Source organism: Aquarana catesbeiana, linkage group LG06 (genome assembly GCF_042186555.1).
Source record: "Aquarana catesbeiana isolate 2022-GZ linkage group LG06, ASM4218655v1, whole genome shotgun sequence".
NCBI lineage: Eukaryota > Metazoa > Chordata > Amphibia > Anura > Ranidae > Aquarana > Aquarana catesbeiana.
This window is the reverse complement of record NC_133329.1, coordinates 200,295,786-200,318,325: the sequence shown is the minus strand read 5'-3', so window position 1 is coordinate 200,318,325 and position 22,540 is coordinate 200,295,786. Positions and strand designations below refer to the sequence as shown.

At 43.3% G+C, this 22,540-nt stretch overlaps 1 protein-coding gene across 2 annotated transcripts in view; it reads right to left on the bottom strand.

The window, feature by feature from the left end:
- EMP2 (epithelial membrane protein 2) overlaps positions 1–21,630 on the bottom strand; it is a 220,480-nt gene extending 198,850 nt beyond the window's left edge. Inside the window, exon 1 of one of the 2 annotated variants that reach the window (XM_073591211.1) lies at positions 21,477–21,630. The gene's annotated coding sequence lies outside the window, so the exon portion shown is untranslated. The remainder of the gene's footprint in view (positions 1–21,476) is intronic. The other variant, XM_073591212.1, reaches the window with a different exon arrangement.
- Between the last annotated feature and the right edge of the window lie 910 nt (positions 21,631–22,540).

Below are 22,540 nucleotides of genomic sequence, written 5' to 3'. Positions count from 1 at the left end.
CCTACCTGAGCCTTGCTGGTACCTGTGCCTGTCCCCATCGCGGCAGACGCCCTCCATAGCGCACTGCTTCTGGCTTGGAAAGAGGCGCTAGCTTCTGCCCTGCCTCCTCCCCCTGCTGCCAGAAATAAGGCACTGACCTGCTAATAGGAAGTGTCACTTCCGGCACGGCCGAGAATTCCTCTTGGCCAAAGCAAAATGGCAGCAGTTCATGCGCAGCCGCAGCTCCCAGGACACTGGAGCGGGTCACCAGATCTACTACGGCTCTCCCCGAGCACCTAGGGGGAGAGAAGAGCCCAACCTACCATTGCCAAAGCCCTGGTAAGATGGAAGGGCTGAAGGTCTCTTAGAAAGAAGGGGGGAAAAAAAAAGGGGGAGGGAGAAGACCTTGTCTCTCAGGAGCACCCAAGAGATCCTGCCTCTCCTCCAAAAGATGTTCCCTCCAGGCCGGAGGAAACACAAAAACTGAGGTGTGGTAGGGAGGTGCCTCCCTTTAAAGTTCTGGAGGAAGAAGGTGTTGTTTCCTGTGGTCCAGTGGGAGAAGTCACTACCTCTCAGGTGCTGTCCTGAAAGACGCCTTGGAAATGCTGTCATTGATGGTAAAGGGGTTAAGTTAACCGAGTTAAGAATTTAGGCCGGCCATAGAGGGAGCAAATTTTCTTCCTGTAAGCACAGGCAGTGTTGATGTGGGAATCCCTACTGCAGAGCCATTGTCTTCTCCCGGGGTGGGGCCTGGGGATAGCCATCCCCAGTGGGAGTAGACGGTGAATATTGCTAGCGGCTATAACAGCCGCTTGCAGTAAAAAATCGCATGGAAAATCTGGAAGGCTGATTGTACCCAAGTTGGCCGATCAAAGAAATACTGATCAATATATATTGGTAGGATTCACCCTGACAGTGGGTTTAAGTAATAGGTTTGTAGTCACCCTTCAGTGGATGTATCACAGTGTCGGAACAATTTAATTCTTTTTAAGCAATTTTTGGCAGAAATAAAAATATAAATGCTTTGTAAAAAATATTTTGTTATTGCCATGTAAAGTCCCATGGGAGAATGTTAAAAACTTGGTGCGCCATTAGGACCTGTTCACACTGCTGCGATGCCAGACAGCGCATGCGATTCGTACCGAATTGCGGTAGGACACTTTTTATACACACCAGAATCAGATCCCATGTGATCTGATACACGCCTGAATTCACAGTTCACACTGCGATCCCACCTGGGGGTGTCATTAACTTTGTATTGACACTCCCAGCGGTTCGCATAGTGCAGTGTGAACTGGGAACCAGCACTGGAGTCGCAAGGTTTCCACATTGCACCAGTGTGAGCCTTAGGGATGTAGCATCGTAACCCTTTTTCTTTTTGTGTAAAGGATCTTCCACTGAGATCTCACAAAAAATTTGAGAGAGTTTACGCAAAAGAAGTCCCTAGAAGGCACTGGTGACATAGCCTTCCCAGGGGGGCAGCTGAGAGGCCAGGGCTACTTTACCTGTGCTTAAGGAAAAGTAAAAGGTGGATGAATTTACCTCTAAATAGACAGACATATAGTATACTGTTTTTTGTCATAAAAATGGGTAGCATTTAGAATTCTGCATATACTTGAGATTTGAAGGTTTACGGTGGGGTAAAAAAAAAAAAAAAAAAAAAAAAACAGTAATTTTTAAGTCGACTATTCAGCAATATTTTTGATTAAGAAAAAAAACCCATATGAGATCAACTGAAAAAAGTTTAACAGGGTAGATTGTTAAATCTGCTTATCTAAAGCAGTAACTCCACCCCATCCCTTTTTCACTAAAAAACTGCTTTGCATGTTGATAGGAAACCATCTAACATTTATTAAACAAGTTTTTACTTTAATTAAAAAGAGGAGTTCCCATTTTTAAAAAAAAAAAAAAAAATAAAAAAGTCAGCAGCTACAAAATACTGCAGCTGCTGACTTAATAAAATCGGACACTTACCTGTCCCACGGTCCAGCGATGCGGGGTGATAGAAGCCCCGCTTGTCTCCCCCTCCGTTCGGCGGCGCCGGCACTGCAACTGTGGGTGCCGGGCTGTGGCTTCACAGCCGGGCACACACTGCGCATGCGCGAGCGGCGCCGCAAAGTCATCGGGAACCTGTAATGTGTCCCAGATGATTGACAAGAGGGAGGGAGGAGAGCTGAGCCCTTCCTGCGCCAAGGGGAAGTGATGTCACCAGCCCAGGCACTGAAAGAGGCAGACTAAGAGGGACCCCTAGCAACAGGCATTTAGAGGCAAGTAAAAAAAAAAAAAAAATAAAATAATATTATAATAATAATACATTTCCAAATGTGGGTTTTTTTTGGGTGGAACACCACTTTAAGACTGGTTTCTGGGTTCAGAGAGGCACGGGTTATGTTACCCGGGTTTTAAAGCTGTATTATGGGAAGTTTCTGTCACATGTTCCAGAAAGCAGGCCCAAAATTTTAGGTAGAGTTTCAGAAGTATAGGGAGATGGATTAATCTGCCTTTTGTAAAAATGGGCACCATGAAAATAGGGAGGAAAAGAAAAATAAGCTATGCAAAGAAAAAAAAGCCTGCAAATTATCTGTAAGTATCTGTTTGTAGATTGCCATTAATTATTTCTAAAAATGTCTTTGCTGTATTTTTATGAGAAGGGCAAAGCTCCTCTTTAAAGTGCCTGGTGTAACCTTTTGTAATGATCTAATCTTCCTGAGCATTCAAGCAGAGGTCAGTTGACCGACAGCCGGGTGTTAAAATTAGTATTTGACATGCCAAAAAAAAAAAAAAAAAAAAAAAAAAAAAAAAAAAAAAAAAAAAAAAAAAAAAAACCACCACACTCATCTGAGCTATTTACCATCAAAGATTGCAAAATAGTTCTACAAGATTATCTTTGTTTGAGCCCTGGTTCACATAGGTGCGATTTGACATGTCAAAATCGTCAGCAATGGCACCGTCCTAATCGGTGCCACGCTGCCTTTTGCGGCACCGCACAGATTTACAAAAGTAGTTTTTGCACTACTTTTGGCAATTTTGGGGACTGATTTCCATTGACATCTGTTCAGAAACTCGCACAGATGTCTCTGTAATTGTCCCATGAAATCAGGACCGACATGCAGGAATGAAATCGTGCGAACTTAGCTGAACTTGCACAATTTCATTCCTGCACTCAGTGTGAACCTAGGCTGAAGGCCAGGTTTTAACTCAAAATAAAAGACCTTTGGCTCCATGCACACTGGGCTTATGGGAGAGAAAAAAAAAAAAAAAAAAAAAAAAAAAAAAAAAAAAAAAAAAAAAAGCAAAAAACTCCTAATCAGAAACACAAACCAGAAGGTTTTTTTTTCCTGCCTCTAAAACGTTGAGCTTAAATATGCCTGTAATCGTCTGAATGTGCATGGACACAAGATAATACTGTGCTGCTTCTACAGGCGGAACACAAAACCCCTGTAGTAGCAGCGATTTTTAAAGGGGTGGTAAACCCTCAAAGTTTTTCACCTTAAAAAGGGGTTGTAAAGGTTCTTTGTTATTTAAAAAACAAAGACGATCCTCGTCTTCTACGGTCCCTCGGCGGCTGTTTCGGCTCCTCCCCGCAAGAGCTAACCCCTGTGATGGGAAGCTCTCTCCCAAGGGGGTTAGCTTGTAGGCGTGCTCTCGTGTTATACAGTGGCGGCCATAGCCGCCAAGTGTATCACTCAGCCCCGCCCCCACGTCATTGATTAGATTGACAGCAGCGGAAGCCAATGGCTGTGCTGCTATCAATCTCCAATGAAGAGCCGAGAAGACAGGGGTGAGAAGCCAGAGCATTCACGACACAGGACTTTCGAGGGCTCAGGCAAGTAAATATGGGGGGGCTGGGGGGGCTTGTAAGCATCGAATGTTTTTTCACCCTAATGCATAGGATGCATTAGGGTGAAAAAACGGGAAGCTTTACAACCCCTTTAATGCATTAAGGTGAAAAACCTCCTGTGATGCAGCAGCCCCCCCCTTTTACTTATCTGAACCCGATCTTTCCAGCAATGGGGACGAGCACACCAACTCCAGTCTGTGTCTCGGGTACTGATTGGATAGATTGATAGCAGCGCAGCCATTGGCTCCCGCTGATGTCAATCAAATCCAATGACGTGGGAGCCGGGGGCCGAGTCCTGCTGTCTGTCAATGGACACCAGCGTGTTTTCTGGTGTCCTGTGGGCAATACGATTTCCACTTAGAATAGTGGCAATATGCCGCTTGTGACATTCAGAGTTTATTTATATTCGCAATCTGTCGGTTGCGGTGTTATTGTTTTAATTTGGTCCTTTTTAAAAACTTTTTCCCCCCTTGTCATTTGTCTTTAGAGTCATACATATTGGGTCTAATCTTGGATTTATGTATACACACCCTCCGTGTGGGATTGTTTTTTTTACATATTTTTTAATTCAGTTTTCTCCCTTCCTGGGATTTCTATGTGAAGTTTTCGCTGCGTGGTAGATCGAGGCTTGGTGTTCTACCACACTTCCTTATTGTGTTGAGTGCTGAATGGTGCCCAGACGAAACGAGGTCTGGTTCCCATTCAGCGCTATATAGGTGATGGTTCAGTGCGTCGCCCATGCCCCTTTGAAGACGTCATTTATGATGAAACATGTAGGGCGTGGCTACGCACTGTACGCCATAACGTTGTTCGCCCCATGTTTGTTGTACACGGGTGTCCGCTTTGTATGCCGGCTTTTTAACTTTTTTTAATACATTTTACTGCGGAGATGTGCTCTCTGCCTCCATGAAGCAATAAATTATTTTAATTTTACTACACTATCGGAGCTCTTTTTGCCTCCTTTGCGCTCACGGCTCCCCGAACCAGTGAGTGCCTCCTTCTAGGCTGACGTGCTGGAATTGCCTTCTGTTGGAACGCACACATCTGTCGATCCAGACGCCGCCATCCACCTGTCCCTGCAGAGGGCTGTATCTGCATGTGCATAAGACCTTGCTATTAAGGAGGTCCACCTCTTCTGATAAGGGTCCATCTTTACTGTCTCCTGGATTCACCCGTTGCTTGGATATCCCTTCACATTCCTTTCCATTCACACGGGCTGTGTTCAATGAACTGTGGATAGGTGACTCTCCTTCATGGGATTGGAGCACCTTCATTCAGCTTTCTATGAATGGACTAAACTTACCTTTACCACCATTTTTATTTTCCAATGCACTAGCAATTCATGAACTTTGATTATTTTATTTTAATCTAGCAATTTATGAATGTGATTATTTTTATATTAAGTCACTTAAATGTATACTTAATTTATTATTGGAATTTATAATCTACTCACACGCACTTTTTGAACTTGGTATTTATCATTTATAGCTAATATATTCACAATATATTAATTATTTATTCACCAATTTATATAGGTAATATATTCTATTCATATTTTTTGACCATCTGACTGTAAGCGCACTTAGTTTTATCCTTCTCATTACACTATTAGTGTTTTTTGTTGCAGCTGCAGTTCAAAGTTTATATTTGCTCTCTAGCGCGTTTTTTTTCTTTAATGGACCCAGCAGCAGGATATGGGTACGAGTGGGAGCAGCTCTCCAATGGGGAACTCGAGAAGAGGAGGCGGCAGGAGTACTGCTGAGGGACCCCAGGAGGAGGATCAGGGTCACTCTGTGCAAAACCAACTCCACAGAGGAGGCACGTATGATTTTTGTTTTTTTAAAAAGGAACCCTTAGATATACTTTAAATGGAGCCCAATTATACACAAAAAAAAAAAAAAAAAAAAAAAAAAAAAAAATTCTTATTTTGTCAGCTGAGGAAAATAAGCATGAAGAAGCCAAAAATAATTTTGCATCATTTTTATGAAACAAAAGTTGGTCAAGTAGTAATTGAATAGGAATTTTAACAATACTGATCATGTGTGTTGACCATCACAATGCCTTTATTTTCAAACAATGTTACCTGCAGCAACCATATTCAACACTTTCATATATACATATGTGAAAGTGTTGCTCATATTGAATATAATTTGAAAATAAAAAGCCTTGTAATGGTCAACACACATAGCGCGTGTGTGTGTGTATTATTTATATATATTATTTTTATATTATATACACATACACACAATTTCTTCATCAGTTTAGGCCAATATGTTATCTTCTACATATTCTTGGTAAAAAGTATGTATGCGTATATTGATTGGTTTGTGCAAAAGTTATGGACAAATCTGCAGTGCCAGCTATTGTATTCAACAGCCAGAGGTCAGAATACCAGAACAATGGATGGATGCAGCCACTGTTCATCCAATATTCAACCTGGCTTCTTCAAATTTTTTCCTTGAGCCTGGGTTAACACTTGTGTGGTGCATCGCATGTGATTTGAATAGGAATCGCACCACATTTATAATCAAAATTTTTGCATTGCGATTTGAGCCTATTTTGTATGGGCTTAATTCGCACTGAATGAAAACAGGGGCAGACACCTTTTTTCCCTGCACCCGAATCGGATTGCATGGGGTGTTCACACCCATGCTATCCAATTCTTGCAGCCTCACAGCATTTGATATTGACATCGGCAGCAGATTGCATGAATGGAGTGCGACTTCAATGCGGGAAAGGATTTGTTGCGCACCGCATATATATGAACTGGAGCTGAAGTATATTGGGCCGGAGGGTAATAAAAGGGCCACTCACAAGCAGAAAAGTGCCTGGTTCATCGTAAATTGGCTGAAATTCAGTCAGTGTATGGCCAGCATTAAAAACCTGTCATGCTATGAAACGATAGATAGAAGTTATTTTCAAGGAGAATAGTTTACAAGAGAATGGAGACAAACACCACACCTAAACTTGATTATTGAGAAATTCTCCCTGTGGGAGTTTCCTCCCACACTCGAAAAACATGCTGGTAGGTTAATTGTCTCTAGTCTAAATTGGCCCTAGGTGGTTTATGTATAAAGAGGGCAAGGACAAATGTGAATGCTAAAATACACATTATATCCACACACATACACACAATAGGGTTGATTTACTAAACGAAAATCCACTGTGCACTGCAAGTGCCTTTGGAAATGCAGTCGCTGTAGATCTGAGGGGGAAGATCTGAAAATGAGGGGAAGCCCTGCTGATTTCCATAATACAATCATGTGCAAGTAAAAATGCTGTTTTTTTTATTTTCCTTGCATGTCCCCCCAGATCTACAGTGCCTGCACTTCCGAGTGCACAGTGGATTTGCCTTTAGTAACTAAACCCCAGAGTGTGTAGATCACTGAAGCATCTGTATATGTACACTGCAGAATCGATAACAATTTCATTGAAATCTCATTTCATTCATTAATGAAAGATCATATTTTGGACCAATATTTTCAGTCAATCGCAAAGCGTTAAAGACAAACAAAATTGATAATGAATATTGTTTGTGGAAAACTAATAAAGAAAATTTAAAAATCACCAAACAGAAAGGAGAGGGGCTTAATTGTTGAGGGGAATTTTCACACCTGCACTTTATGGTAAGGCAAACACTTTAAGACAATGCACCTTACATTTGTTTTGCAATTTCAATAGTCCAATAAACTGAAGAAACATATCTGCATTTCAGTGCACTGCAACACACAATGCACTACTGTCAATTGGTAAAAAATGGTGCATTGTAGGGCATTGGCAACCCATTCTGCAAATGAGCTAAAAATACCAGCAATGAACAATTGTGGGAAATTGAAGCTGTCATACACAGCTTCCAATTCAGTCAATTTCTGCTCAATTGGGCAAATTTGGCTGCCCCTGTCAGCAACACCTTGCTCGACAAAAGTTGATTGTTCAATAGACTTTTGTCAACGGGACAGAGTGGAAAAATGTTGGCCAAACAGCGTTTGCATCCAATCAAAAACGCATCCACTATTCGATTGTTCTCTTAACTACGGTACTTGTAATAGCCCGCAGATTGAACTAAATAAATCTATGCATGCAAGGCCAGGTTTAGTCTGGCTATTAAAAAAAAAAAAAAAAAAAAAAATCTATGTACAGAGCAGCTACAAAATGAAGCAACTAAAATTTACCCGAAAGCTTCACAAAAGCTTCACAACACCCTTAGGTTTGCAATACATCACACAGTAATGTAATGCATTTTGTCTGTGGTGGGCAATGCAGCACAATATATGGACATGCATCCAACCAGAACAAGCCAAAAAAGCTTATATTTCAGTTTTACATTAAAAAAAATAATTTATATAAAAAGGATTTTCAATATTGGGGGACAGACACACACACCTCTAGGATAAGGCTGTAGCGATCAGCTGAATTAACACAATTTCAAAAGGCTGCATTCACACTTCAGTGTTTTGAATCGCGGGCAGATTCATTTGAATGACACCTAAAATCACAGTGCGGGTCCGCCACGATTGTCACACCATCGATAAATTGTGCTGCAATCGCGACAACCCACATTGGGTTGCTGCGATTGCAGCGCGACAATTGCGGCAGACCCGCACCGTGATTTTAGAGGTCATTCAAATGAATGGCATCTTAAATGCGAGTCCAGCGATTTGTCATTTACCATATCAGCGCTTTCAAATCTGCCCACGATACAAAATGCAGAAGTGTGAATGAGGGCTAAATCTATAAAAACGACATAATGAGGACCTACCTAAACCATCCAAGCAGACTGCAATGTGTGTCGTGAGCTTTCTAGCTAAGGCTTAATGTACACGGGACATTTTTACAACCTCTCCTGAACAATTTAACGTGACAGATAATAACCTAAGTTTAAAACGTCCGTTTTGACGCGTCAACATGCCACGTTTAGAAGCGTTTTCAAAATAGGCAAAAATGAAAGACGCCTGTAAACGTTTAGACGCGTTTGGCGTCTGAAACTTCAGCGTCTGAACTCATTTTTTTTGCCTTCAAAGAAAAGCCTCTAAAACGCAACTGCCTAAAAATAACATTAAAATATACCTGTGTACATGTACACATAAGATAACATTGGATGAGTTCAGGGGCAGCTGAAAAAAGCATCCAACTGCCTCTGAACGTCCGTTTACCAGCAGCAGTGTACATGAGGCCTTACAACAACTATGTAGTGCAAGGGCCTGTTTCACTGGATAGTTTAGCCATAGCTTTCAATTTCCTGAAATGATAAAGCGGGAAACCTTTTAGCATACAACATCTAGGCACAAGACAGGCTCCTGCCACGGTCATGGTAACAGACCACAAAAATCATAAGCAAAAAAAAAAAAAAAAAAAATGCAGAACATGATTTGTTAAACCACACAAGTGCTTTTATGACACACACATACATACATATTTCAAAATAAATGCAGTAATATAGAGGCTGGAGACAGTTTAGTGCAGCCTAAGGCCAGGTTCACACTTCTGCGATTTTAGACATTGAATGTGATGCGCACCACACTGCTGTGCAGATCCCATGTGATGTCTGTGCGATGCAAATTCAGCTAGACTGTATGGCTAAACTCACATCGCATTCACATCAAAATGGTGCAGGACCCTTTTCTTGGTCCGCACTGGAATGTGAACAACATGCGATCTGATTTCTGCACCATTTGACAGTTCACACTGATATGCGAACCGATCTGGGGGTCAATAACTTTCTACTGACAGCTGCAGTGGTTTACACAGGGCAGTGTGAACTGCCAGCGAGTCCTATGCGGGAACCAGCACTGGAATCGCGCTGCTTCCTGCATCAAGCTAGTGTGAACCGGCACCAATAATACTTCTGGTACTAAAATTAGTACATTTTCTATTGAGATGCACACATCAGACCAAAAAAGAAGAACAAATAAGGCTGCACAAGGGACAGAGGGGTTCAGTCTCAAAACAGGGGCGGTTCCTCCAATTGAGGGACACTTGGGAGCCATGTATCAGATGTGACCATACAATGTGAGGACCTATTGTGATGAGTATGCCAACCCTAAAAAGGAGATTATACAGTATGTGGAGAAATTAAAGCGGTATTAAACTTTAGTGGCAATCTACACGGAAATATATGACAAGCCTCTCACTCCTTTCCATACTACCTGGCACTGTTAAATCTCAAGAGCACAATCTCCTAAAATTCTTCCTCAGTGCAGGTTGACAACTTATTCCTAGACACTGGAAAACTACTTCCTCCCCATCCCTTATAGAATGGGTGAGAGAGATAAAACGACATCATGCTTATGGAGGAGATGGAAGCCAAATCCTTAGATAAACAGGCAAAATTTTCATTCATCTGGAGTGTTATTCCACTTGGGATAAACTAAAACACAGAATTTCAGCGGCAAATACGCCTTGAAACACTGACTAATGCCAAAATTATGTTCCCACGTCTTAGACTGGCAACACTTCAGTAGAGTAAGGTTCGCTGTCTCTCTACCCCCCCCCCCCCCATTACCTACTATATCCCCCCTTTCCTCCAAACTTTCTCTCCCCCCCCCCCCCCTTTTGCTCCTATTTCTCCCTAACATCTATAAGTTTGGCTACATGTAACCATACCACGAAATCGTGTGTATTCTGATTCCTAAATGTAAACAATTATATCAGCTATGGGTACATTATACCCTTGTGCAGACAAACCCTCGATGCTCTGCTTACACTCATTAATTTCCTCGACCTCAGGGTGTAGCAGGTTCCCACAGGGGCGCCCAGGCCGATGGAAGTTGCACTTACACGAATGTTTGTACAATATTAGAAACCTCATTTCAACGATTTACCCTCAGGTTATCTATATGAGAGACACAGAATGCCTTATTTTTTTTTCTTTTTAGTATAACTTGAATTTTATTATACCAGATTGCCTATTAATAGGCACCTGGTCCTGTTCGTGTACATGTTTGTTTATACTCATGTTGAAAAAATACAATAAAAACCTAGAAAAGCTACAATTTCTGGGGAAATTGTGAAAAGTGTTCTTGTCCCCATTCGGCAAAACGTTCCACAAAGTAATAGCACACCAATCGGGAACAATCCGCATGTTTCGGGATATTACTTGTCTATGTAGTGTAAAAACTGTGGGAGGAGTTAGGGTGGTAAATTTGGCTATAATAAGAATAATAATATATATGTGAGATAACAGTAAGTGGTCTTGCTATGCAAGAACACTTAATTATTGAACCTAAACCCCAGTGGCGGCTGGTGGTAATTTTTTGGGGGGAGGGGGCGGCAAACAGTATGCACAGACACACCCCCACCTCCCAGTCGGTCGATAGCACTTACCCCATCGCTTCACCGGCGGCTTTCCCTGCTCGATGGTGGTCTCCTGTTCCCCTGCTCTCCATGGGTCATCACGGTGGCAGCTTCCATTTCCTCCCTCCTCCTCGGCCAATCAGGAGTCTTTTCTAAACAAGTCTCACACCCGCTTCCGATTGAGCCTCAATCCAGCCAGCGTTTTATCAGCGAATATTCTTTCGCTGTTGTAAAACCTAGGTGGGCTCATGGCGCAATGCTCTGCACCAGGAGCCCACCCCATTTTGAAGCCTATGGCTCTAATCAGGTGCTTAAAATAAATAAACCACTGCTGCTGTAGTTCAGGCACCCTGAAAGGGCCTGGACCCATAAATAGGGGGCGGCCGTGGATAGATTTATGGTATGCATGAATCTATCCATTATACATATAGGGGGTGGTGCCCCTAATGGACGGACCGCCACTGTTAAACCCAGAGATGTAAAATGTTACAGCTTTCCAATCATAACATGTGGTGGTTTTCTTTTCTAAAGCTGGACACACATACAATTTTTGTTGTTCAATTTCCTTTAGATTTACCTTCAAATATCTAATACAAGAGCATGCCTGATTGTATACAATTTGAAAGTGTTTAGTTTTGATAAATCTAAAGGAAAATGGTACAAGAAAAGTGTATGGTGTGTAGCCAGCTTTAGGCCTCGTACACACGGTACGAAAATCAGAAGGCAAAAAGGTCTTAAGACGAGCTGTCCGCGGATTTTCAGATCGTTAGTACGGTGCATTCGACAGACAATTTGACTTTTACATCAGACAAAAGCTGGATGTGCAGGCTATAAAATTTTTGTTGGATGTGAACTCAACATCTGATTTTCAGATGGTCAGTACAGAAATTGTCACACAAAAGTCGAATGTACAAACATACATGCTCGGAATCAAGGAACGAGCCAGAAGAGTTCAGTCTTGCAAACTACCACTCGTAATCTAGAATTAACATTCGTGACGCAGCAATTGGTGAGATGTCAAAATACAGAGCACAGTCTCTTTTTTTGGAAAATTATTTTTATTCACAGTTTTTAATACAAAAACAACATACACCTACAGAAAATACCAAAATCCCTATTGCGCAATGTCCAAGCATGACAGGCATTAAAATATAATCACAAGCTTTTCCGGCCTACTCAAGCCATTCTAACCATACATGCTTATATGAAATCTAAGGCAGTGACCACAACCATCCGGTATCTATAAGACCGGTCTCATTTTTCCAATCAATGCATGTTCCCTTTCATATACATTTAGCCCATCATTTACCCAGTAACTCACACAGCATCATCAGAAGAAAGCCAGCTCTGCCATACCTTCTCAAATTTTTTTGGGCACCCTCTACTTAAGTGGCTTTATATAGGGGTAAGGCCTTATTTACCAAACCTTTCCAGAAGGCTAAGGATGGAGCCCCAGGTTTTTTCCAGCATAAAAGGATGGCTTCGCATGCATAAAACAGGGCAAGGGAAATCTTAGTTCTTTGTGCCCTAAGAGGTGCTACCTCCTCCACCAGGCCCAGCATACATACTGATATTGTCATGGGGACAGGCAGCGAGACCAGCCCTTGAATGACCCCGATAACCCCCATCCAAAATATCTGTATTAACGGACAGTGCCAGAATACAGGATCGAAATCTGCCCTTGCCGCTGTACAGCGCCAACAGGAGGCGTCATCCAAACCATAGATGCTGGCCAATCTCGCTGGTGTATAAATATACTCGGTGAAGTATCTTGAATTGTATGTACCTGTCACGGGCTGACACCAGGACCTGAAAGGGGTGGTCCCACATATCGTCCCAGTCATCCCCTTGAAAATTAGGGACTAATGAGCTCCATTTCTCTCTACATTTACTAAGTGCCGGAGGCCTTTCGACAAACAACTCTTTATATGTTTCTGAAAGCGTCCCCCCGCACAGATTCATCACAGAGCAACTGCTCTAAAGGTGAGGAATGAAGTATCACTGCGGCTGTGCCGAACTGTACAACAAACGCATGCCTCAGCTGTAAGTAGCGGAAAAAATACCAATTTGGTAGATCATGTCTATCCTTCAATTGATAGAAGGAAAGCAAATTCCCCTCCCCTATAATGTTCTTTAATTGTTTGATGCCAACTCTGGCCCATATTACTGGATCTGGAATTTCGCTGAAATGGGATAGCCTGGGGTTAAGCCACAATGGTGTGCCCGGCGACCAGGCTTCTGTATCCAACTGCATTAGCACCCCCGCCCTGTCCCACACGCGCGAATAGTAACGCGCATGGAGCCAGAGGCGCCGCCACCCGTGGCCCCCTATACACTAAGAAAGACTCTCATATGATCCCAGTAAAGCTGCCTCTAGAACTGTCGCTGCATCTCCACTATCTCTTGCTAACCAACATCTGGCAAACACCATCTGACCCGCAATAAAATACTTGAACAGGTCAGGTAGTGCCAATCCTCCCTGTCCATATGGTTCTTGTAGTGTACGAAGGCCCACTCTAGGATGCCCGGAACCCCACAGAAATGAATTAAACAGGCTGTTTACACGCCGGAAGAAAGAGCAGGGGGCCCAAATGGGGGTATTATGAAAAAAAAAAAAATATATATACACATACATACATACATACATACTGGTAGAATCTTCATTTTAAGCAAGTTCACCCTACCAATTAGGGAGAGTGGTAAGTGTTTCTAGGCCTCTAGTCGTGTTTTAGTCTTTGTAAGCATTAAGTTGAGTGTCAAGTAATCTAACTTTAGGGGACACCCGTATACCCAAATATTTCATAGACCCAGACGATAGGCACCAAAGTTGATGCCCGCGCCTGTGCTCCATCATCAATAGCCATAATACTGTTCTCCCAATTCACCCGCAGACCTGAAAAATTTGCAGATATGTTTAGTATCTCAAATACTGCCTCCAAGGATGGTCCTGGGTCCTCTAGGAAAAGGAGCATATCATCAGCGTATAAGGCCATGTATTCTCTGATGCCGCCTACCTGAAGGGCTTTGACTTCTGTGGATGCTCTTAGAGCAATAGCTATCGGCTCTATGGCCAGAGCAAATAAAGCTGGGGAAAGTGGGCAGCCTTGCCACATTCCTCTCCCCACCGAGAACTGTGCTGAAACTTGAGTGCCTATCTTTATTGTTGCCTTGGGTGAGGTGTATAGGAGCGAAATCCAAGTAAGGAACACTTCTCCAAACCCCATATGCCTTAACACAGTGGACATGTAATGCCAGTCCACTGAATCGAAGGCTTTAGCCATGTCCAAGGACACAATCACCCTGGCTCCAGAGTTAGTTTGATCAATCTGTAGGTGCGCAAACAGCCTGTGGAGATTCGTATCGGTGGACTTCTTGGGTATAAATCCAGTTTGGTCTATGCCTACCAGTGTAATTATTACCTTCGATAATCTCGTGGCCAATATTTTAGTAAGAATTTTAAGATCCTGATTGAGGACAGCTATAGGTCTATACAAGGAGCAGCTCAGGGGATCCTTGCCCGGTTTGGGCAATAGGACCACCTGAGCTTCCATGAGAGAGTCCAGCAATGTCCTATGTTCTAAGCAGAAATGAAATAACTCCTAAAGTCTAGGTACAAGAGTCTCAAGATGTGACCTGTACCATTCAATGCAAAAACCATCAGGCCCTGGTGATTTATGTGGTGGAAAAGACCTAATCGCAGTTTCTATTTTTTTTTTCAGTGATCTCTGCTTCCAGACTATTTTGATCGGACTCCCGACAGTTTTGGTATAGATATGGAAGTAAGCAGTGATTCAAGATCCTGATTATTACATGTCGGGATGGGGGAGTAGAGAGTACTGTAATAGTCTACAAAGATGGATGTCACTTGGGTCCGTCACTAGGGCACCTTGAGAGTTATTGACACCACCAGCACAGCTAAAAGCTTCCCATTTTTATCTCCCTGTTCGAAGAGGGACTCAAACCTCCTCGCCCATGAAGTGTGAGTTAGTGAGTTAATTCTGTAAAATGTAATGTCAGAAGACGGCGAGCCTCAAGTAATGCGGTATATGTAACTTCTGACTGGTCAGCCGCATGTGCCGCCTCACACCTTCTCTCTTTATCTTGTATTTCTTGGGATTTAAGGTTGAATTGTTTACGCGCCTGCTTGAATGCCGAGATATACTGACCTCGCATACATGCCTTAAAGGCATCCCATACCACCGGCAGCGAGGCTGACTGTAAATTATCCTCCCAATAGCTGGTAAAAGTTGGTGCCACTTGGGAAGAAACTGATTCTACTTCCAACCAACCCAGGTTTAATTGCCACGCACCCCCCTCTAACCTGCAAGGGTATCCCAATATAAACCCGTAGAGGAGTATGATCCGACAGGCCCCCGGCAATGTAATTAGCTCCCCTCACCAACTGCAACATGGGGGCATTAGCAAATGCCAGATCAATCCTGGATGAGGACTTTTTGTGGATAAATGTGAGTAGCTTTTTGTGGTGGGATTTTTCCACCTCCATAACTCTGAGAGCAGCCGTCTCCGCCCATGCTGCCAATTCTACTGATGCCCCTCTCCTAGAGTTAGAGGAGTCGAGATCAGCATTCAATATAGCGTTAAAAATCGCCTGCCACAATGAGAGGCAAGTGCATGAAGGGAGCCAACCTACCTAGCAAATCGTATAGCACCTGAATTTTAAACGGTGGGGGAACATATACATTAGCTAGCACCATCCTACGCCCATGGATATCAGCCATGACAATTGCATAACGACCCCCTGGATCTGTGATAACTTGGTGAACAGTGCAAGGGACCGTTTTGCTGATCAGAAACACTACGCCTCTGGCGTACGTAGCATGTATTGCACGTTGTATCCAGGAGCGTCGCATAGTGAGGATCCTATTACCATCTAGATGCGTCTCTTGTAAGAAGACAATGTGAGGTTTAAGCGGTTTCAAGTATTGGAAGATTAGAGCACGGCGAAATTTGTCGTTTAGGCATCTAACGTTCCAAGACAGTATATCGAATACCATACCAGTCATCAAAATACCTTAACCGCTTCAGCCCCAGAACATTTTACCCCTTTCCTGACCAGAGCGTTTTTTTGCGATTCGGCACTGCGTCGCTTTAACTGACAATTGCGCAGGCGTGCGACGTGGCTCCCAAACAAAATTGACTTCCTTTTTTTCCCACAAATAGAGCTTTCTTTTGGTGGCATTTGATAACCTCTGCGATTTTAATTTTTTGCGCTATAAACAATATATAGCAACAATTTTGAAAAAAAAAAAAAACATTTTGCTATAATAAATAGCCCCAAAAATATATAAAAAAAGAAAAAAAAAAAACAACATTTTTTTTCCTCAGTTTAGGCCGAACGTATTATTCTACATTTTGTTTTTATCCCCCAAAAAATATCGCAATAAGCGTTGATGGATTGGTTTGCGCAAAAGTTATAGCGTTTACTAAATAGGGGATAGTTTTATAGCATTTTTATTAAAAATTCTTTTTTTTTTTTTACTAGAAATGGCGGCGATCAGCGATTTTTATTGTGACTGCGACGTTATGGCGGACATGTCGGACATTTTTGACACATTTTTGGGACCATTGTCATTTATACAGCGATCAGTGCGATTAAAAATGCATTGATTACTGTGTAAATGACACTGGCAGTGAAGGGGTTAACCACTAGGAGGCGGGGAGGGGTTAAGTGTGTCCTAGGGGAGTGTTTTCTAACTGTCAAGGGGATGGGCTGGTGTGTGACGTCACTGATCTCTGCTCCCAATGATAGGGAGCAGAGATCGAGTGACACTTGTCACTAGGCAGAACGGGGAGATGCTGTTTACATCAGCATCTCCCTGTTCGTCCTCTCCGTGAGAGTCCGATCGAGTCTCAGGGACCCGACTCACGGAGCTCCCGGCCGGCGCGCATGCAATGGCACGGCGGGGAATTCAAAAGGACGTACAGGTACGCCCATTTGCCCAGCCGTGTGCCGGTTGGGAACCGGAAAAAAAAAAAAAAAAACCACACAGTAATAAATGGTATAACCTTGTCATAGTTGCTACTGACCTGTAAACATTAAAGTATCGGTATATGACGCAGGTCTCAAGTAGCCCTGGACAGAATCTGGAACATTGCACAATTGAAGACATCCCTCCCCCCCAAAAGAAAAACATGTAACTCCCTACTGCTGTGTAAAACACTCTGGTACACGCAGCGTATTCCCAAAACTAAGCCCAACTGTTACGTGAACGTGACCTAAAAAAAACAAAGAAGTCCAGGTCATTACAACCAATCCAAAAAAGGAAAAAAAAAAAAAAAAAAAAAAAAAAAAAAGGAAGAAGTGTTTATTCTGACTTCACCTTCGATCCATGCCACTTAGAGCCCTTGCACACTGGGGCGGGGTCGGCGGTAAAACGCCGCTATTATTAGCGGCGTTTTACCGTCGGTATGCGGCCGCTAGCGGGGGGGTTTTACCCCCCCGCTAGCGGCCGAGAAAGGGTTAAATACCACCGCAAAGCGCCTCTGCAGAGGCGCTTTGCCGGCGGTATAGCCGCGCCGTCCCATTGATTTCAATGGGCAGGAGCGGTAAAGGAGCGGTATACACACCGCTCCTTCACCGCTCCGAAGATGCTGCTAGCAGGACTTTTTTTACCGTCCTGCCAGCGCATCGCTCCAGTGTGCAAGCCCTCGGGGCTTGCACACTGGAATGAAAGTAGCGGCACTTTCGGGGCGGTTTGCAGGCACTATTATTAGCGCAATAGCGCCTGCAAACCGCCCCAGTGTGCAAGGGCTCTAAGGAAGAGTGGAAGCCCGCCCATCGTCCCACCACAGCATTCAGAGGCATGCACCCAATGCAAGAATACCAACAATATGGATACAAGAAAAACCCAGAGTTCATAAAAAAAAGGAAAAAACCTAGTCCATCATCTGTGTGGCGTTATGGGACCAGTGTACTTGCAGTGTCTTAGGCAATGAAGATGTATGAGTAGCCTCCTAATGCAGACCTCTCCACCCATTCCCCCCCCCAGGGCACGAACAGCAAAGTGGAGATGGAATCACATATATCGTTCTTTACAACGTGTCGATCCAATCACTTGCCTCTTCAGGTGTATTAAAAAATCTGACGGTGCCTTTGTGAGGAACCCGCAGCTGGGGTAAAGCATGCCATACTTGATATTCTTTTCCCTGAGACAGCGTCTCACCTCATTAAAGGATCTGTGACGTTTCTGAACCTCGGCTGAGAAATCTGGGAACAGCATCAGCTTGGTGTCCTCATATGGTAGTTATGGACGTTTCCTTGCTTCCGCCAGGATCATATCTCTGTCGCGGTAGTTTAACAGTCGCACCAAGAATGGCCTGGGAGGTGTCCCTTCAGGCCGCCTTCCCGTGGGTACTCTATGTGCCCTTTCAACTACGTAGGTAAGCAGCATGTCTGGCAAGTTCAGCAATTGTTTGAACAATGACTCAGCAAAGATGGCAGGATCACGACCCTCCGCGCCCTCTGGCAGGCCTATGACACGGACATTGTTCCGCCTCTGTCTATTTTCGGCATCATCAACTTTGTGCACAATGGAACTCACCAGCGATTGCAATTCTGCTATTTGTCAGTCTCATCTTCTTTAACCACTTGCCTACCAGGCACTTACACTCCCTTCCTGCCCAGGCCATTTTTCAGCGCTGACGCACTTTGAATGACAATTGCGTGGTCGTGCTACACTGTACCCAAACAAATTTTTTATCATTTTCTTCACATAAATAGAGCTTTATTTTGGTGTTATTTAAATTACTGCTAGGTTTTTGTTCTTTTATTTTTTACAAAAAAAAAAAAAAATTTGAAAAAAAAAAATAATGTTTTTTACTTTTTCTGTCTAAATTTTGTAACTAAGTAATTTTTCGCTTTTACGGATGTGCACAGATGATGTGGCACTGATAGGCTGAACTGGTGGTCATTGATGAAGTGGCACTGATGAGGAGGCACTAATATGCTGCACTTATGGGCACTGATTGCCAGCACTGACTGGTATCACTAATGGGCACTGATTGGTGGCACTTGTGGGCTGTGGTGGGCACTGATTTGTGACACTATATTGCAATCAGGGCACTGATGATCAGTGCCCCTATTACATTCCTAGATGTCCCCCTGCTTGGAGATGTCGCTTTTCGGCTCTCCTCGCCACATACTCTGTCAGTGTGAGGCAAGGAGAGCCAATTACCAGCACTGTGTACATGTGACTGGCTGTGATTGGAGCTCTTTACAGAGATCAGGGTCGCGCCGTGCCCTAGCAACACGGTGCAATCGCTCCACGGGCGCGCGCAAGAGTGGCCGTTCTGGGACGCCATCATATGACGTCGTCCCTGAACAAGAGCCGCACCACCATCATTTGACGTGGGCGGGCAGCAAGCAGTTATTGGGATAATAATGAAGCTGCTTTGCTGGTGGTACTGATGTAGTTATGCCAAACATATTTTAAAAGGCATTTATTTTGTACGATCTGAAAATTGCGAATCAATGCTCACCAAACTTATACTAACATGAAAGTAGCAGAAGGGGCCCAAAGGGCGGCACTTGAGAAATGAACTTCCTCTTTATACTCTCAAAGTATGTCTTTACGTTTGTGTTTGTCAAACGACAATTTGCAGATAGTTAGTATGCTAGACAAAATTCTGCAAATTCGCTTTTGACAAAAATCAGACGCTTGGTCGCCCAACAATCAAAGCCTTAGGCTTTCCTTCTGCCGTTTTGTTATGGTGATCTGACCAGTAACACAGCTCCTGTATTAGAGTAACCCAAGGACGGATGAAGGATCAAACAGCACATCACCCACAGTTCTTACCTCTTGTATGTCTTGACCTTTCCTCTTAGATTGTAAGCTCTAAGGAGCAGGGCCCTCTGATTCCTACTGTATTAAAGTGTATTGCATTTGTACAGTCTAGCCTCAAGTTGTAAAGTGCTACGTAAACTGTTGGCACTATATAAATCCTGTATAATAATAATGAAGGAGCAACAGAGACCCCTTTAACACCTTTCTGCCTGGCCAACAGCAAATTGGCGGCTGGGTGGTGGTTCAGTTACCCTGACTGGGTGTCATATGACGTCCTGTCAGAATGCGCCGATCACGGGACACGACCGATGAACAATCCATGTACCGGCACGCTTCCGGTACTATTTACAGCAGGTCACATGACAGTTGTAAACAATGAATGGCTTCCTTTCATGCCATCCATTTAATACAACTGTATTGCTAGCTATGAGTTGTCAGTGTAATCACATGGTACAGACAGGGCCAATCACAGCCCATCTGTAGCACGTGATTGGCTCTGGCCAATCAAAAACAGATTGAATGAATCAGTTTCATTCAGTAAAATGCTTACAGAAATGTAATGCAGTGCTACATACAAACATAATGTGTAAAAAAAATTAAAATAAAAGTATATACATACACTCCCCCCCCCCTCTCCCATTTATTAATTTTCCAAAAAATTAGACAAATTACAAAAAAAATAAAACAAATTATAATCTCTCTCTCTCTCACACACACCTCTTACTAAATAACTTGGAATCCGTGGTCAGGTCTGTCGATGGAGCACCAGCTGCCACTGCACGTTATAAGCAGCTAAAACAGGTTTTTCTTTTTGGATACTTAAATAAACATAAAGCTGATCATCTCAATATCCCAGGATACATCTGCAGGACAGCTTGTTTGTTGAAAAAAACACTACCTGGCATGAGGTCACCCAGTGAAAATAAAAGGAAAGAAGACCAGGGGGGAGAAAACTGCAGTGACAAGTCTAAGATCTGATAGGCTGCAATATAGCACGTTATTAAAAAAGGAGATTGTATGGCGTATCTATAGTATAGAACTTATAGTAAGATTGAAAGCGTTAAAAGGCGGCAGTAACCTGACTCCACGCTTAATTTGCAGTGACCAGAAACCATCGTTAAGCACATTCTTCATGAGGGAGGGAGCCGCCGCCCCCCCCTCCACCCTGGAGGCATCTCAAGAGATAGGTGATTGCACTTCAGCAAATTGCAGCCAGCAGCACCGATGAGGAGCCACCTCACCGAGGAGAACGAGGCTCCTCCGGAGTTATTTATTCCACATGACTCATTGACAAATAAACTTCTTAGAACAGCAACAGGAGAGAATACAAAATGCAACACAAATAAGAAAACGATACAATGTGTACACAATAAAGAAGAGCAGTCACTCCTGGTACAGGATGAAAGGCAGCAACACATGCCTGAACTTTCCCTGCAAATACGGACTTTAAATGTCAGGAAGGAGCTCATTGGGAGGTAAACCTTCCCGGGGTTTGATGTGTGTGCCCTGTCCTCAGTGATGGATACAGGCTGGAAACTACCTACTGAGGCTCGACTCACCTGAACAGCTCAGCCAGACACGTCCTGGGTGATGAAGCAGCTGCTGGAGCCGATGAATTTGAGACTTGTTTTGAACCTCTCCCTCACACCACACCAATTCCCGCCCCTTCTTCCCTTGCCTGGATTATGAGGTCACACGTAAGAAGGGTGTGGACTGACTAAAAAATAGATTCCACTCTGTAGAAAGCAAGAGAAAAAAAAACGTTTGAAAGGGAATCTTTTTTCCCACCCCACTGGAAATTTTAAATTCAAAAAATGCCACTAAACCTATATTATTCAGAATGACTATTTAGAGCAAACTCCACCCTAAGAAAACACAGCCTGCTACCAGGGGGTTTAGGCATTGCTTCAGTCCCACGCAGCCAGATGGAATTTTAGGTAACATGGTGTATGGCTGTCCAGAATACGGTGTGTTCATTGCTTGAAACAAACATTGCAGCCTAAAATATTATTGTGGCTAGGTCTTCAGTTGCTTGCTGAATCCTTTATTTCCATGTGCCTACAGATTTAAATTGGTATTAATGCTATTTATCACAGGTTGTTTTTTATAGCACCAACAATTTGCACAGAGCTTTTATATGCACAACCCCAATTCCAAAAAAGACGCTTTGTAAAATCGACATGAAAACAGAATGCAATGATTTGCAAATCCCATAAACCCATATTTCATTCACAATAGAAAATAGAAATAGCAGTCTGTTCACATACTTTGTAATAAAAACATCTTTGCCATTCTGAAGCTTCCCTCCAACCACTTTGCATATTATTTTATATATACTGTGATTCTGTGCTTGACAAATATGCTGCAGAAATCTCCCTCCACTGACTCTGCCTGTATCCATTTTAACTGTGGGCAGCTGAAGCTACTGCCTGTTCACTTCCTGGAATTACCCAGAGGCACACCTCCAGCTCTTCAGCTCTGATTGGCCCTCTTATGACTCTTCCCCCCTCCTCCCTTCCTGGCAAACTCTCATGAGAGTGAGCGAGAGCTGTGCAGCACAGTGGTGTAGTGGATAGCACTCTTGCCTAGTAGTAAAAAGGGTCGCTGGTTCGATTCCCAACCA